Below are 19959 nucleotides of genomic sequence, written 5' to 3' on the forward strand. Positions count from 1 at the left end.
GAAGCATTTGGAGTTGTTTGGTAAGAGCAGCTAGGGGCATATTCATCCTTCGATGGGGAGCTTCCTCTCATTCATTAAGATTGTCCTGATTACGAGTATTGTCTTGTTCATGAGTGTTGTCTTGTTCATGGGTGTGATCTTGGTTGCATATGTTTTCTTGATCATGTGCCTCTTCTTCTCTTCGTTGTTCTTGATAAGCATAGTTTCTCGCTCTTATTCTTGAAATTCTCTCATCTATATTCCTTAAGTTTTTTGTGTCAAAATCCTTAGGAATATTGACTCCTTTTCTAGTTAGCATGAGTAGATATTTTTCCTTATCCGCTTCTATAAGTCTTTCTATGAGTTTTTGGAAAGCCACGTTCTCTTGATATTCTTGGAGAAGTTCGTTGGTGAACTCTGTTTCTCCCATATTTGCATATTCATCAAAAGGATTAGACAATCTACGACTCATACTTGATTCTAGTTGTGATTCCTTCTTCTAGTTTCTCCGAGAACGAGTGACAATGGGCATTAATATATGTCTACCGTAGTGAATTATTCTTCTTCTATTGGGGTTCTTGGTGGAGTTGGTGGCTTAGGTCGAGCCTCGTTATAAGTGATAAGAAACTTTGGAAACAAAGTGGGGTTAATCCTTCCTCAACTATTAAGGCGTTGGTTGAATGTTTCTTTCTGAATGTAAGCCCTACTTCTCAAAGGTTCTTTGTCAAATTCGTTGGTTTTTCCTTGGATATACAACCGCATATGACACAAGAATGTACAATGTGATGTAAAGAGTTGATGGTGATATAGAGAAATTTATTCCTCTTGATAAGTGCCTTAGAACTAGGTTGTCTCTTCTTCAACTTAGTCTTTTGATGAAGACTTCTTCTTCTCAAAATATGGGGAGTGGTCATACAAAATGATCAATGTTGATGTTGATGCTGGATGTGGATACTTCATTTTAGAAACTCAAGTTTACTTTTCAAGTAGAGGTTTAGTTTGTTTCGCCTCTAGGACAAAGTGTGTCAAATGATATGAGTCAAGTTTCCTGATGTAGAAACTTAATTTGACAACTTGAGAACCTAACTAGGTATTGATGTTGATAAGATTGTTAGATGATGGAACTCTTGATCACTCTATTGGATACTCTTTAATTTTGATGGATGAAATCTTATCTCAAGATAGTTGATGATTTGATACCTCTTTCTAAAGGTGATTAGTTGGAGTTGGAAATTCTCTTTTCTCTAAGGTTGCTCTTTGCTCTTTGTTTTGAACTGATTGTTGTATTGGTTGATTTGCAAGATGTTTTAACATTTATGACAAGAAGACATAGCACACATGAAAAATAATGATTATCCTTATGCTAAACATTGAGTGTATGTTTTTGTGAGGATATTTTCAAATACCCGATGTTTATACTAGTTTGATTTACAACAAAAGACACATTAGATAGACTCTTTATTCAAAGGTCATTGACAATATCATAGCCCACTAGTCTCGATACTCCGTCAGCTCAAACAACCTTGTCACCCCCTAGAGGATGCCCATTTTTTTGCCTTTTGCTAGAAATTAACCCAAAGTGAATTGCTTCATAGTTGAGTAGTTATCTTGGGAGATATATTGTGAGTAATCTTGGGGGAAGATTCTTCCCCACCCTTGCACTATGATATTGCCAATATTTGGAAACTGACTCAGCTCAAAGTCTCTATTGCTATGGTTTGTAATCAAGCTTTCGTTCGGTCTTCGGTGATAAACTTCCTTGATAGGCTTCCCAACCTTTAGAACAAAAACTTTACGTATCTTAAAGATACTGGAGGAAGACTAATCACTGAGAAAAACCATTGGAGGGGACTTTCATTAGCCTCCACATTTGATTATAGTGGGTTGGAACAATTGGTGATAAATTCATTTCCCACTTAGGTCATTCCCCTCTCACCGGCCTTAATGGCACCCTAAGGGCAACTCGAGAGGGCACGACTTCGAAAGGATTTAATTACTTGAAGTAAAGGAAAGCATAAAAGAGTGGTTTAGTTTTTTGGTCACCTAATTAAGGGGAGAGAATATACCCACCACTTTCAAGACAAGACAAACGATGCTATTTTTATCCTTCCAAAGCACTGATTGGCAAAGACCTATTTTGAGATGTTTCTCCAACAAGCATGGTGTTATTTTTAGTCCCACAACACAATTTGTTTGTTTAATCTAGGAAATGAAATCACGGTCAACTTACAATAATGCATGTTGCTTTGAGATGGAAATTGCTTTGCAAAACAAAATGTGGTTTGTTCTTTTTAATCTTGCAAACAAGTATTGATTGTGAATTTTAACCTTTGCAAAAGATAAAATATTGTTGTTGTTCTTTTTATAACCCCAAAATTTGAAGTGTGAACCTAACTTTCAAGAAGGAAAATATGAAGTTGTTGTTCTTTTTAACCTTGCAAATTTGATTCTTTTTTAACCCCCAAATTGAAATGTGAGATTCTTTCACCAATTGAAACTTAATTAGGTTATTTTTAGCTTGAAAATAAAATGAGTTAATTTTAGCCAACTTTGAAAAAGCTAAAAAAATTAAATGCAAATCCTAATTTAACTTCTTCAATCCTGCACCAAAATGTTAGACTTGCAAGAAAACACCTGTTAGAAAAATCAAACATCATATGGTGGGCTTCTCCAAGCCTAATCTCAAATCTCGGTTACAAATCTCCTCTGTTAAAGTAGAGAATCGTATGAGGTTTCTCACCTACTTGTACAACAATTCTTATAATCCCATACAACAAAACAATTTACTTGTACGAGAGCTCAGTTTACTCATGCGAGTTCAAATTCTATCTCGTACGTACAAGCTTAGAAAAGAGACAGAGGATAGAATAAAATAGAAAACAACTCTCTATCTTCACCATAAAATTGTAAACTTTTCTTCATAGGCCCATACGACAAATGGCAGGTTCCCGTACAAAAAAATAGGAACTCTCGTACGAACTCACGTGAACCTACGGAAAAATTATTTGAAATATTGGATTTTAGGGGTCTTTCTCCATGGTGGGCGCCAATTAATGTGTGATTAAAATGTGGGGGATGCCTGCACATGCAAGAAAACATAAATCACACACACACATGAGACATTACGTTAGTGAAATCAAGAGACTGAAAAATGCAAACTAATCTAATTGTTAGTCCAAGAAATCTCAAGATTGCTAAGCCCATCCCATGCTCCTCTATTCCTAAAGATCTCTAAGAATCAAGGTGGCCCTAACTTGGAAGAGAACTTGATCCTCAAGATGACAACCTAGAGAACGAGTTATGAATGATGATTCTAGGATCAAAATGCATACAACTAAGATCCTAGCTAAGATGAGATGATGGATGGAGATGCAAGACGCAAGATGAAGATATAAAATGAGTTCCAAATTGAAAGATTAAGTGAACTAATTAGGCTAATATGAGGATGATATATGAGAATTCTATGAAAATGAGATGAATTTAGCTAGCAAGATATTCTAAACATGTATTAAAAGAATTAAGCTATAATCCAACTAAGATGGCCTAAATGCTTGGTGATTGGGATTGAGCTCCTTGATAACATGCACAACACAATTAGACTATAGATTGGATGCAATAGTAGTGGATGGATACTTAGATTGAAGAAATTGGATCTATTTATAGAGAAAATAGAGAAATGTTGAGATTGAGCAATCTCAAAAAGGGCTAGGATTGAAAGTTATCAATCCATGTGAGGGATTCAATCCAATCCCAAGTTGAAAAATGTCACCTTGAGAGGGCTTGAGAGATGATAGGCAAGCATTAGATACTAATTGATCATAAGGGAAGACTTCAAGGGGTGACATCATTAGATAATGCTTTTATCCAAGGAAACCGGCTATTGTCCAAGAGGTAGACTCTTGTGCAAGGACAAAAGGTGGTTAAGTGGACAACCATCATGGGTTAGGGGTGTGGGATTTTAAGAGGCATTAAATGCCTTTTGAAGACTTTGGAGGCTAACTTTCTTCAAGAGGAAAAACACTAGTGGTCTAGGGGACAAATTTGTAGGAGCCTTACAAATTTGGGGGTATTCAACAAGTTACCTTGTTGAAAGGAGAAGGTCTTAAATACATTTTGAAGACTTTCTCCAAATTTGGGGAAGTGACTCCCCAAATTTAGGGATTGAATATGATGAGGAGAATTAGGCTAATTAATGAATGATTAGAGGGATTCTAGAAGAAATTAGGAGGGCAAGTGGGAAATGTAGGATTTGGCAAGTGGGTGAGGAAAAAATAGGAATTTTATTAAATTAAAAAGATTTAAATTAGCCAAAAGAGGACGCAACTTGCATTTGTAGGATTTTGCAAGTGGGGGGGGGGGGGGGGGGGGGGTGGTGGGATTTACAAATAAATTTTGATTTACTTTAGATGTAAAGGATATTTTAACTAAACACAAATTTAATTAAAATGGGAAAGGGAATAAATTGAATTTTTTAATTAAATGTGAATTTAATTAAAATGGCTAGAAGGCGTGGGGGGGGGGGGGGGTATTTAATTAAATGTGAATTTAGTTAAATGGCTTAGATAGAAGAAGGGTATATTAATTAAATCTTAATTAATAGGCGATTATAAGAATAGGGATATTACTTAAATCTTAATTTAATTAATAGGAAGAATTAATGATGATTAAATGAATAAAATCAATTTAATTAGTTGTGCCAGTTTTAGGTGTCTACAAATTATATTAATTAATAAGAGTGATGTCCCTTGGTGAAAGGGGCACCTCTTGCATATATATTTTATGAGATATGTGATCTCATTTAAGTATGCAATAATCAATTAAAATAAAAGGAATAATATACGATTTTCACCTATGGAGACAATCAACTTAAGTGTGCAAAATTAATTGACATAACTCAAATAGTCCGATTCGTTGTTTCAAATTCTTTGACGTGACATGAGTCATCTTGTGTTCCTCCACTATCCCTCGTTTCCTCCCACCCACCCACCCACTCAATTCTCATATTCTATAATAAAAATCAAATATTTTGATGTCATTTCTGCACCCTAGCAATGAGGAGGATTATACAAGCCTACTTATAAGGTCATCTGTGCAGGATGACTCCCGCATTGATTTAACATCATTCACCCTGCTTTGCTTACAGTCAGTTGTTTCCTTCATTCTATAAGAAAATCAATCCTGTGAACCTCCATTCCATTCCCCTCGCTCGCTTGCAACCCATTGTCCCATACATTTCTTCAATACACGCCATCGCATAAACCTTCACATTCCACTCTTGGAATATCTAATCTCTTAATGAATCTGCCTAATGGTGACACTCCCTAGCCTCACTTGCAATCGGTTGTCTCCTTCATCTCTAATCCATGCCACTGTGTAAACCTTCACCACCTCGTGAGTGGATATCAAGGTTATTTGTATCTTCATGAGATGATGAGTCTTTGTCCTAGCCATGAATAAGGATCACCACAACACACTGATCTTTCATCCCATTATCCTGAGGTTTCCACCCATCACATTGAGCTTCCATCCCAATACACTGAGTTTAACCTTGATTCCTGAGCTTGTGCTTCTTCTTGACTTATACGTCATTCAGGAACCCATCCATATGATGAGCTTAACCAAATCTTTGCAATGAGTACCACATCCACATACATATGTCCATACCACTTGCTCTATTGCCTATTCAGTTTCATCACTTACCCCTGCCCATTGGGATGCATCCTTCTTGTGTCTGGTAGTTTATCCATAGTCCTAAGTCCTACTTTTGGCAAGAGATATCAGTTGGACTCATGCATTTTGTTTTCATGATTTGGTCTTTTGATTTGATTTGCATCATTTTTTCCTATGACTACTCCTATCAACGACTACCAAGGTCATTCTATATCTTGATATGTTTTGGGTGGGTGTACACCGGGGCATGTTTTTGTGGTATGACATGTCTGATGGTTTTTCTTGTACGAACCTACAAACCTATATTTACATCTATATGGCGTTTACATGGTTGTGTGCAAGGGACACCTATTGTTTGAGAGTCAGTCCACACCTTGGGTTTTTCATAACATCTAGATTCCTATAATCAGTGGTGAGACTACCCTCAACAATATCAAAACTAGGTTTGCTCTCCACATTTTGTACAACTACAAATCCCTCCATCCCAATCCCATCATTTGCATTTCATCATACCATTTTGCATTTTTTGAGACCTCTATTTATTCACTTTCCTATTTTCTTCTACCTAGTCCTATATCATTGTACTACGGTTGGCACATTCTCAAAAATTGTCCCACTTGCATTGCATGTTCATTATCATATAGTTACATTATCATTTAGTGTATTTTCATTGCATTAATCATTTTTATATAGTTTCATTATTATATAGTGGCATTATCATCATTTAGTTACATCTTTATTGCATTAATCATTTTCATATAGTTGAATTTATCATTCATCATTTATCATTTTATTTGCATACTCATTTAAGGTGCATCACATTTTGGATTTATGCAATTCAAAACATTAATATCTCACATGACCGGTAATGCACGTCATTAATTTGCCTCTTTTATTTCTGAAATCATTAATAATCACTCTATTTAATATAAAATATTTGAAAATAATCACATTTTGGTAAGCTAGTCGAGAACAAATTCAACACACTTTCAAGACCACTATGTTTATAATACTAGTGGTTGAATAAGAGTTCTCATGAGGCATTATGCATCAAGATCTTTCTCATTAATTTTTACGTGAATGGTCATGGAATTCATTAAACGACCACACTATTTTGGTTTAATATCTTTTTAGTGGTTGAATAAAGGTTTTCATTATACAAAAATATTAGTGCATACCATGTAAATCATCTTAGGCACATTTCATTTTACATCATTATATACCACATACATGCATATCATATTCATCTAAATTACATCATGACATAAGCATAAAAAAAATCCAAAAACTGCATATCATAGAGGCATACACACATGCATCCTGCATCCACAAACATGCTACCGACATCATAAATAACATATGCATATATACATCTCATAATCATCCATCCTGCATCACAAATAGGTTAGATCATATGCATCCATAGACTATCATATAATAAAATCATAAAATCATCATCTATCATATAAAATAATAATCAAAGTCCATTAATGTCCATAATAAAGTCCATACATACACATACGTTGCCAAAAATTGCACCTCATATATATATATATCAAAAAACAAATGCATCAATCATAGTACAATGATATATCTCCCCCGAAGGGTCAAAATAATCAAATGTCACATACATCTAAGGAGTTCTATCCCACACTCCCTATGCTCTCATCCTTGTTAGATAGTTTAGATAACCGAAAGACAACTGAGAGGTGGGGGGTGAATCAGTTGTCACAGATTACCAAAGCATTAGCAATTTAAACTTTAATATTGAAACCCAAAACAATAATACCAGAATAACATTTAATCCAATTAAGCATAAACAATAATCACATAATAAAATCCATCCACACAATACCAAGATTTGTACGTGGAAAACCCAATAAAGGGAAAAACCACGGTGGGAAGCCTACCCATAGTCAGATAATACTTTTGCAGTAAGTATGTGAATTACAATGGAGGGGCCTGCATTTGTGGGAAGGCCAACAACCTAAAGCATACTGCTCATCACAAAAGGAGCCTCACTGACTACATATAAATCCAGAGTACAATTCGGAGAAGTGATGAACTGCAAGAGATAGCATCTCCTATGCTTGAGTATTGTTCTGATTAAGCTCACTAATGGAGGAATAAATCCTCTTACACAAACCCAATTTGATCTCCAATGATCGACCAACTACTCTTCCTGAATGATATTACATTATTCACACTTTACATTCCTTGACCAAGACCTCTTACTATAACCATGATGATATATAATGAGATCTTACATCTTTTTTATACAAACCCTCGACCATAAACAATCAGGTCGACCACTAGATAATAAACCAATTACATAATTACAAACCATGTCAGCCTTAGACCAAACAAATAATATCCAACCCATAAGACATCCCAAAAATACAATAATAGGTCCTATCCACACATTACATTAATGCAGGTCCATATCAATAGCATCCTTAAACTCCATTAGAAGCTGCACTAACACCAATTATGCAATGCATTAAAGATCTCCACCAAAAGCTCTGTCGACGAAACACTCACTGGAACCAAAAACCAATCTTCTAAACAAGCAGGATAACATCCAATCACCAGACTGAAACCAACTAACCAAATATGAGTATAAGCATAATGAACAAGCCAATTCCATCACCAAATTATACCGGGGTCTATTGGATCATGCCAGATCCAAGTTAACGAAAATCTATTCAACCTATCAGGACTAGAAGGGTGCCAGTAAAACATCCAAACAACTAGTGTTGACATCAATGTCAAAACATCAATGCAACACATAATCAATTCAACCAAATGGCCAACAATATCCCCCTTTGGCATTGATAGCAACACTAGATGTGAAAAACATATAAGTACCAAGAAATGCCAAACAAGTCTCCCCCTGTGGAAGACAACAAACAATCACCCACATATAGCTCTGAATATCAATATCTCTCCCTCTTAGAATAATATCATTGTAAAGTTCTGAATTTCTTTTTCACATCACTATCTCTCCCCCTTTGACATTAATGCCATAAATTTGACAAAAAAACAAAGCAAAAACATAAGCCTTTGAACCTCAAAGCTGACTACTCCCCCCGAGCAGTAGCATCCCACATCAGTGCTGAAATGAATAGTATCTTTGATAATGTATGCCATACTGATGCCAATCCGCATCAATCAAGTCTATGCCAGAGGGGCAGAAACCCCTAATCTGTCTCTCAGGTACTCAAATGATTCTTTGGATAAAGGTTTAGTGAAAATATTTGCAATTTGTTCTTTAGTATTCATATAAACCATTTTAACTTCATTTGCTTCCACCTTCTTCTTGAAAAAGTTATACTTGATAGATATGTTCTTTGTCTTAGAATGAAATACCAGATTCTTTGATATATCAATAGCAGTAGAGTTATCATAGTGAATAACTACCGGTGCATCACAATCCACCTTTATATCCTTCAACATTTGTTTCATCCATAAAAATTGTGTACAATTAGTAGCAACAACAACATACTCAGCTTCAACAGTAGATAAAGAAGTACATGACTGTTTCTTGCTGATCCATGAAACCAAATTCTTTCCAAGAAAGAAAGCTCCACCAAAAGTACTTTTCCGGTCATCAACATCTCCAGCCCAGTCAACATTTGTATATGCACATAAAGTAAAGTTATCATCCTTAGGGTACCATAAGCCATATTCTAATGTACCTTGCAAGTATCTAAAAATCCTTTTCACTACCATCTCATGATTTTCTCTAGGATCACTCTGAAATCTTGAAACAATAAAAACAACATTCATAATGTCAGGCCTAGTCTGAGTCAAATAAAGTAGACCTCCAATCATAGATTTGTATCTTGTAGGATTTATCGGTGCATAAACATATTTCCTTGTCAATTTCTCACTTGTAACCATAGGTGTACTTACCGGTTTAGAATCTACCATACCAAATTTCTTCAACAATTCCTTAGCATATTTAGTTTGATAGATAAAAATAACTTTGTCAGTCTGAGTAATCTGCAAACCTAAGAAAAATTTCATATCACCAATCATAGACATCTCATGTTCTTTCTCCATATTCTTAGAAAATTCTATGCATAATTTATCTTCACCTCCAAAAATAATGTCATCAACAAATACTTTAAAAATCAATATATTATCATCAGTGATGTAATATAAATTACTCTCAACACTTCCCTTAGTAAAATCAAGCTTCAAAAGATATTTATCTAGCCTTGCATACCAAGCTCTAGGTGCTTGTTTCAATCCATATAAAGATTTCCTTAACCTTCAAACCATATCAATATCATCTGATAGTGAAAAACCATCAGGTTGCTCAATATAAACTTCCTCATCAAGATCCCCATTCAAAAATGCACATTTAACATCCATCTGATAAACCTTGTAGTTTTTATAAGCAACATAGGCAAGAAATAATCTTACAACTTCAATCCTAGCTACCGATGCAAAAGTTTCTCCATAATCAATTCCTTCCTTATGAGAATATTACAAATCAATATAGCCTTGTTCCTTATCACTTGACCATCCTCATTCAATTTATTCCTATAAACCCATTTAGTTCCAATAACATTTTTTATTTTTAGGCTAGGAAACCAAAGTCCATGTGTTATTTTTCTCAATCTGATCTAATTCTTCTTCCATAGCTTTTAACCAAAATTCATCTTTACATGCCTCAATTACTGATACCGGTTCAACTTGTGAAATTAAATATATCTCATTAGTTGTAAGTCTTCTTCTTGTCATCACTCCATTGCTCTTATCCCCAATGATTTAATATTCAGAATGATTCAATCTCACATACCTAGGAGTCTTCTGACTCTCTATTCCTCTTCCCTTTTCTTCAGTTACTATAGAATTCTCTAATGTTTCTGGAGTAACTGGTTCAACTCTTTGTTCCGGTAAAGGTGCTACCAGTTCAGATATAATCATTTCCACTGCCGGTTCCTTCTCATAAACTTTGATTTGACATTTTCTCAGTTCATTTACTTTGACATTAGCACTCTCCACAATTCTCTGCAATCTCTTGTTATAACATCTATATGCTTTGATTTCATTAGAATAACCAAGAAATATACCTTCATCACATCTAGGATCAAATTTCCCAATAGTATCATCTCTCCTGATATAACATTTGCTACCAAAAATTCTGAAATACTTAACTGTAGGTGTATTGCCAAACCATAATTCATAAGGCGTCTTACCAGTTTCTCCTTTGATATGTAATTTGTTGAATGTATAAACCATTGTACTCACTGCTTCTCTCCAGTAGATATGAGGTAGATTTTCTTCCTTCATCATTGTTCTAGCAACATCCAAGATAGTTCTATTTTTCCTTTCCACAACTCCATTTCGTTGAGGTGTCTGGGGAGCAGAAAATTGTCTTCTAATACCATACTTGTCACAAAAGTTATTAAACTCACTGGATGTGAATTCTCCACCATGATCTGATCTCAAACATTTAATCTTTAATCCTATCTCAGTTTACACTTTAGCCTTAAAGATTTTAAACTTTTCAAATGATTCAAATTTCTCTCTCAAAAAATTAACCCACATCATTCTAGAATAATCATCAATGATTAGCATGAAATATCTATCACCATGAATTTTTTTTAACTCTAGCAGGGCCACACAAATCTGTATGAATAAGATCAAAAACATCATTTGATTTATCTTGTATACTCCTAAAAGAGGTTCTGACCTGTTTACCCATTTGACATTCCTTACATACCGGATTATAGGGCTTCATAATCTTATGTATATCTCTAACAACCTTAGTTGAACTGATCTTCACAGTGCAATCAAAATTCACATGACACAACCTTTTATGCCATAGACAACTCTCATCAATCTATGTAATCAAACATGTCTTCTCACCAGAGTTCAAATGAAATATGTTACCTTTTGTCTATGTACCGGTTGTAATCTCCAAGTTAGATCTATTAATGATTTTGAATTTTCCATCCTTGAACTATAATTGAAATCCCTTATCTACCAATTTTCCTACACTCAAAATATTATGCTTCAAACCTTCAACATAATAAACATTGTTAGTTTGTTCTTACCATCCAATGATATAGTTCCTTTTCCTTTAGTCAGACATGCCTTTTCATCTCAAAATCTAACTAGTCCACCATCAATTCCTTGCAAAGACAGAAACTTCCCTTTATCTCCAGTCATATGATGTGAACAACCACTATCAATTACCCATTCATCCTTGTCCTCAATTTTATCAGCAAGTGCCTTCTCCTCAGGTGCATTCTCTTCCAGTGCCAGATAATCTTCCTTGATAGCCAAGAACACCCATTCCTTCCCATTGTCGGATCCACTAGCAGAGTCTTCTACCGGTTCATCATCTAAATCAACAATGCCTTCCTCATCTGCTATGTAGCATGATTTGTCTTTGTTTGTCTTGAATATATACTTGTTTTGATATCTAGGGTTAGGCTTAAATGATCTTTTAACTCTTTCTTCAAATCTTGAATTCCTTTCAGGACATTTAGATGCAAAATGACCAATCTTATTATATGCAAAACATTTAAAAGGTGCTTTTCCTTCATACTTACTTCCTACTAGTCCTTTCGGTACTCTTCTAGCAAATAGTGCTTCAAGTTGCTCAAACTCATCATCTTCTCTCTTCATATCTTCTATTTATTTTTCATATAAAGCTTTCTAGTCTTGCTTACCGGTTGTAAATGTAGATGCATGAAAAGCAGGTTCAGACTTCACAGCTCCAGAAGGTCCAAATTCCTGAAGCTCAAAAGAAAATAGTTTCCCAACCAAAGTATCTCTGTTAACAGATGTATTAGCCATTATTCTCAACTCATTAATAGCAGTAGCCTTCATTTTGTAAGCTGGTGATAGGGCTCTCAGGACTTTAGAAACAATTTCATCTTCACTCAGAGTTCCACCACAACATTGAATTCCCATAACAATCTCATTTACTCTTTCCATGAATGTAGTAATCCTTTCATCTTCTTCCATCTCCAGGTTCTCATACATCACCCGGTAACCATCAAGTTTAGCAACCTTTACTCTATGGTCACCTTCATTATGAGTCTACACCTTATCCCATATAGCCTTTCTAAATGATTTGTCTATTAATCCCATGATTTGCTGATCAAAAAGTGCACACAAGAGGGATTCTCTTTCTCTATAATCATTCTCAATCTCCTTGTACAGGTTATCCAGAGGAGGATTTCGAGATCCCGGATTATAGGGTGTGACACCATTCTATGTGATCTCCCAAATCTGCTTGCCAAGACATCTCAGATGAGTCTCCATCTGAATCTTCCATACTATATAGTTTGTTCCTTCAAGCCTCATTATATCCCTTTGAAAGATAGCTCTAGAAGAGTTGGATGTACTTGAACTTTTAGTCGCCATAGGATCTTCCTCAATCGGTTAAGCTTTCTACAAAGAGGATCAAAGATCTAATTCCAATTGTTAGACAATTCAAATAACCGAAAGACAACTGAGAGGCGGGGGGGGATAAATCAGTTGCCACAAATTATCAGAAGTATTAGAAATTTAAAATTTAATACCAAAACCCAAAACATTAATAATGGAATAACAAATAATCCAATTAAGCATAAACAATAATCACAAAATAAAAGCCATCCACACAACACCAAGATTTGTACGTGGAAAACGTGGTGAAGGGAAAAACCATGGTGGGAAGCCTTCCCACAGTTAGATAATACTTCTACAGTAAGTATGTGAACTACAATGAAGGCGCCTACACTTGAAGGAAGGCCAACATCCTATAACACACTGCTCATCACAAAAGGAGCCTCACCGACTACATATAAATCTAGACTACAATTCGAAGAAGTGATGAACTGCAAAAGATAGCATCTCCTATGCCTGAGTACAGTTTCGGTTAAGCTCAATACCGGAGGACTAAATCCTCTTACACAAACCCAATTCAATCTCCAATGATCGACCAACTCCTCTGCCTGAATGATATTACATTATTCACACATTACATTCCTTGACCATGACCTCTTACAATAACCATGATGATCTACAATGAGATCTTACATCTTATTTATACAAACCCTCGACCATAAATAATCAGGCCGACCACCAGAGAATAAACCTATTACATAATTACAAACCATGTCAGCCTTAGACCAAACAAATAATATCCAACATATAAGACATCTCATAAATACAATAATAGGTCCTATTCACACATTAAATTAATGCCAGTCCATAACCTAGATCAACCAGGATGAAGTATAAGTCTACACACTTCAACAATGATCTCTAAATGCCAAGTCTCGAACATGATCACCAAAAACATCTTGAAACTCCATAAGAAGCCGCACCAACACTAATTATGGAATGCATCAAAAATCTCCACCAAAAGCTCTACCGGTGAAACTCTCACGGGAACTAGAAACCAATCTTCTAAACAAGCAGGATAGCATCCAATCACTAGACTAAAACCAACTAACCAAATATGAGTGTAAGCATCAATTCCATCACCAGATTATACCATAGTCTACCGGATCATGCCAGATCCAAGTTAACCAAAAACTACTCAACCTACCGGGACCAAAAGGGTGCCGATAAAACATCCAAACAACTAGTGTTGACATCAATGACAAAAATCAATGCAACACATAATCAATTCCACCAAATGGCCAACAGTCCCTACCTCCCCCCACCCGTCCCTCCTCCTAATGGTCTAGCCTTGGGGGCTCAAGGTGGACTCATCGCCACGGATCCTCCCAACTGCATCAGGTCCTATAAGATCGAACACTCTCAATATATAATGCAACTCTCTGATCCATTGACATTGCCCTATAATACAACCCCCTGTAATAGGTTTCCTCTTGTCCTAAGCTCTCTGCCCTCCACTACTAGCTGGTCAGATCAACATAAACCTGTGCAAACCCTACTGGCTCCAATAGCTAATGAGCTGCATCTCACTCACCCCATAGCCTTACTACATCTTCCTTTACCCTGGCCACCCTAATCCGGAGTGCTGGAAGCTCCTCACCCTACCTGTCCAACATATCTCGCAACTATTTCATAGCGGCTCTGCTTCGCACCTCCTCCAAAAGAGCATCTATGTCATCTCTCTCCTACCTCAGGGATGCTACCTTTGTTCGAGTCATTTGTAGGCTCTTAATCAAGTCATCTCTCTCCCTCATTAGTTAGGCTACCTTTGATTGCAAACTATCACCCTTGGCCCTCTCCATACCCATATCATCATCCAACCATCCAACTACCTTTCCCTCTCCCTAGAAGTGTTTCTCTCTGGCAATACCCTATCATACTTAGCCCGAGGTACCACATCTTGTCCTGGTACCTATACTTGTCCTCCCCTATCCTGTTCGACCTCCTCCTCATGTCCCTGTATATCTGAGATGTCCATCAGCTCAACATCCCCACCCTCTCCCTCCCTCGGTATCTATCCAATCTATGTCATCGATAGCTGTACCTGCTATCTCCCCCTCCCTCTCTGAGGAGCCTGCCCTCTCCCTGCCCCTCCCCCCTTCTGACACTGTCCCTCTCCTCCTGTCGTTGCTTTGCTTGTAGGCCCATCCTCCTCCCCTCCTATGACCTCATTGTACCATCATAAAATTATGACCCTTGCAATTTTTGACTACATTAGGGTTCTCACACATGCGAATCAAATCCCTAGGCCCGATCAGAGACTGGAGACTTGCTCAACACCCGAAATTGCATCTCTCTTGCCCTCTGCACTGCCTGAACTACATCCTGTCCTGGAAAAAAGGGAAGGACAAGGGCATGGCGCGCCCCTATCCCTGCCCCATTTTGGGGTAGGACCCTTTCCAATTTTGAATTAGAAGGTTATGCATTGAGCGGGAAAACTCCCCTAGTGTCGGCCCGTGGAAGAAAAAAAGTCAATTAGCCCTAATTGACAAGTATATAAGTCTCATTTGCCCTCTCATTTGCATAAGTTCAACAAGAAAAAAAGTTGGATAAGTGATAAGGTGGGCATAAGTTTAAGTATTCAAGTATTCAAGCATTCCTTTCCATCATTGAGCATTGTCAAGTCTCACTTCAAGGCTAGGTGTTGCATTCAAGTCAATGATTCAACCATTGAAGAGGAGATCCCTTTCAACATTCAATTCAATACAAGCAATTATATCAATATTTTGATCACAACCTCCCTTGAGGTGATTTATATTTCAGTCTTTCATTTACATTTACTTGCAAGTACTTTCTTTCATCATTTGGTTAATTCCAAAATCGGGGTTTGACCTGAAGGCAAACCCCCAATCCCAACCCCTTTTCCTCTCTTTTCTATGTGTAGGTTGCAGGTGTGTAGCTGTACTTTCAGATTTGGACTCTATTTGTAGAGGCAAAAAAACCCTTTTTCATTTCACAGTTTTTTCAAAGGACCGTGCACACTTTTTCCATGGTTCGGACAACTTTTTCTTAAATTCATAGGGTGACTTTGTCTCGACATATTATTGCCAGATCTAGGTACACAACTTCATCCTATGCTTCTATCTTGAGTTATAATAAGATCTTTATCGCTTTTTCACTTGGTTATAAGTACATAATTCAATCAATTCAAATCTCATTCTAGAAGAGGGGATTAACTTACCATTCTTATATCACTCAGAATTCAATCTCCATCTCTGGAGGTTGAATCTAGTGCATTTTCCCCCCTCTTCTAATGTAATGCGTGAAAAGTGTTTGAAGGGAAATCTAAAGTGAAACTTTCATCTCTCCTCAGAGGGAAGAAAAACTTTCCTCTTGATCTCTACATCATTCACCTTTTTCAACATTACATTTTGGTGAACCCGACGTCTTACATGCTTAATTAGGAAAATCATTGCATATTTTTCATTTAGAAGTTTAATTTTTCTACAAACTTAGTGGTTAAATCATTCAAAACCCTAGTTTTAAAATTAAAATTGAACTTGTGTTTTGATTGCTATTGTCTTAGATATGAAAATTTCTTTGTTTGTCAACTTCAATTTCCTCCCTGTCTTGTTCAATTTGCAAATCAAATTCACAAAATTAAGAGATTAATTGCCAAAACCCTAATTTTCAAAAAATATCTTGAACTTGTGCAATAATCGAATTCCCATTCACTTTTCAGATTTGTGATTATTTTCATATTTATCTTCATTTCTACAATTCAAATTTTTAATTTCCTTTATTTGCAAAATTCAAATCTAAAAAATTAAGTGGTTAAGTCATAAAACCCTAATTTTCAAAATTAATTGGATTTTGTACAAATTTCAATCAATTTCTTTCAAATTCAGATTTTTAAACATTCTCCAAAGTGTCCCTCCCCTTTGTTAGAGTAATCAGGTCTTTACTTGATTAATTAAACTACATCTGTTTAATTAATTAAGTTCCCCTTTATCTCTTTTACACTTAAGCTAACATTAGGTGCACAATAATTAATTCTTTTATTATTAATTATTATGTGCAAGCCTAGGGTTTTCCTTTTTAGGGTTTCTTGACCTATTAAAGGTTGATTCTTTTCTTTGTATCTTAATTCTATTACTCTTTTTTGGTGAAAACAAAGCTCTCAACTTTTTGAGCATTTTCTTGTGTATTTGTTTTTTCTCTGTTGCTTCCTTGCTTCTCCTTGTAACAAGTTGATTCAGCTTGCAAAGATCATTTGGGCTCCTGTGGTGTTGTATTTCTCAACTCTCATATGGTATTAGAGCTTTAGATCTGCAACTACCTGTTCTTGCTTTGAGAATTTTGTATTGGAAGTAGATCTGGGGTTTTTCAGAAGTTTTTTTTGTGCACCTAGGGATAGGCCTTTTTTCTAAGCACTTTGGGCTTAAACGGACCTCACCATCGTGCTCAGAAGACCCAAAAACCCCTATGGTCATATAAAACTTGACCAATTTCGACACCTGAGCCTCTGGGGGTATATTTTTCTTCTGTACTAGGTTGTACGACCCTGGCACACAGTTTGAGAATTTTTTTTCAAAATATTTTTTTTGGCCTTTTACGGCATGCAGGCCAAATTTTGATTTTTTACAAAAAAAATAAAAATAAAAATAAAAATCAAAAGGCATCATTCAAAAGTTTTTGCAAAAAAAAAGTGTTTTTTTAAAAAAACTTTATTTTTCTTGGGGTTTGTTTTGGGTCCCCGCCGGGTTGATAGTTCAGCCACTGGCTTGACAGTCTAGCCGTCAGCCCTGTCAGCGTGGGCCCCGCTCGCTGACCCCTGCCGACCTCCGATCCTTGGCCCCCGCTGCCGGCCTCTGGCCCTCGACCCCTGCTCGTTAGCCACCACCACTGCGCCACCACCATCCGACCGCCACCTTGCTCCATTGCTGGAGAGCCACCCCCGGGCCACCTCTGCCCGATCCTGCCACCAGGCAGCCTCCGTGTGCCTTCTTGCGCATATGGGTTGGTTTTTTTGCCATAAACTGGGCAAACAGAGTCAATTTTTTGAAAACGAATAGGTGTCAAAAAGATGGTTCTGAGCCGGACCTCATGGTGTTGGAATTATTTTCCAATTTTTTTGTTTGACTATACTTTTTCTTGTCAAAGTGGGGTCTCTTTTCTGCACTTTCGGGGCTGTAGAATGAGCATCTGAACTCCGTTTTTTGAAAAAATTATATTATTGGAAAGCTTGTTCTGTGTACTTTCCAGTCATGTGAGTTTTCTTTCAAGATTCTTCTCGAGGTATATTTTATTCAGTTTTTTGCTTTTCAGCACTCTGGTGAATATCTTGGATGTTTCAGGTCCTGCGATCTCTTTCTTTGAGTAGGATGTCTCAGTTTTGGCAGTTCTTTCTATTTCCACTCTTCTTATCATTGTAGCATTTTACTTTTGCAAATACACTGAGATAAAGTGCCATCATGCATTGTATACTTGGGATCTTGCACATCTTGTGCCTTATTGTACATGCACTACTTATAAAGTGCCATGGGGGGTTGATGTTTGCCTTTGTTTGCCATCTACCTTTATCACATGTGTGTCAAGTGAGTGTTCCTTCCACGACACTGTGTACTTTCTTTGCACCTTTGATGTTCTTGGTTCTTCGTCATGCAGTTCTTGTTGACCATCTTTTTCAGTGTACCCGTCCCTCTCCCTTTTTCAACATTATAGGGAGGTTTGTCCTGTTGGTTCTAATGATTCCTTGGTTCGATTGATCAACTCTTTAGGCTTCGGTGTTTCATTTCATCTGTATCTTCGAGTTCAATTGTTTGCCTTTGTTTGCCATCTAATTCGAGTAGTGTCATTTGAGGGCACTCATGCATATTAGAGTCTTCTCTACTTGGTCATGTTTCTGTTTCAGTGGAGCTTCTTCAGCTCAACAGTTACTCTTCGACAGTGTTTGCATCTATTTCAGACTTCAGTGGTGTTCTTTTATCTAATTTTGGAGAGGAGTTTTTTTTCCACTGGGTTTTATCATTTTTCTCTGTTTCATAAAGATTTCCTTGTTTTTGGGTACCTAATCAAGCCTTGTTGCCGGGACCCATCTTTCTTGCTTTTAGTAACTGTTCTAGGTTTTATCTTCTCCTTAAGTCTAGCTTAAGGGGGGGTGTTAGAGTAATAGGGTCTTTACTTAATTAATCAAACTATAGTTGTTTAATTAATTAAGTTCCCCTTTATCTCTTTTACACTTAAGCTAACATTAGGTGCATAATAATTAATTCTTTTATTAATTATTATGTGCAAGCCTAGGGTTTTCCCTTTTAGGGTTTCTTGACCTATTAAAGGTTGATTCTTTTCTTTGTATCTTAATTCTATTACTCTTTTTTGGTGAATACATAGCTCTCAACTTTTTGAGCATTTTCCTGCGTATTTGTTTTTTGTTTGTGGCTTCCTTGCTTCTCCTTGTAACATGTTTATTCAGCTTGCAGAGATCATTTGGGCTCTTGTGGTGTTGTATTTTTCAACTCTCACACCCTTTAGGTTTGACCGTTTTCAAATTTGCAATCCAATTCCCTTTTTTCTTCCAAACCCTAATAGGGTCCTATTTTCATATTTGAACCTTAATTTCGCCTATCTAGAAATCGTAAAATCCGCGAATGTTTTGGGATTAGCTTTAAAATCATCGTAATATTCATCCCCGAAAATTTTGAAAAAAGTTGGTCGGACTGTGCACATTTTCGCCATGCTACTCGACTTTTTCCTCAAAATTTTGGGAGACTATTATGACTGTATTTAATAGCCCAAATCCAAAAGATCGATTTCTTTTGTCAATTTTTGATACCTCTAAAATAAAAAATATCTCCAAAATTCAACATTTCAAATTTTAAGAATTTTTTTAAAATTAAGAGGTTAATTATAATCTGCCTTGACTTTAAAAATTATGTTTTTATAAAATTAAGT

The sequence above is a fragment of the Cryptomeria japonica genome, chromosome 10, assembly GCF_030272615.1.
Source record: "Cryptomeria japonica chromosome 10, Sugi_1.0, whole genome shotgun sequence".
In the NCBI taxonomy this organism is placed as follows: domain Eukaryota; kingdom Viridiplantae; phylum Streptophyta; class Pinopsida; order Cupressales; family Cupressaceae; genus Cryptomeria; species Cryptomeria japonica.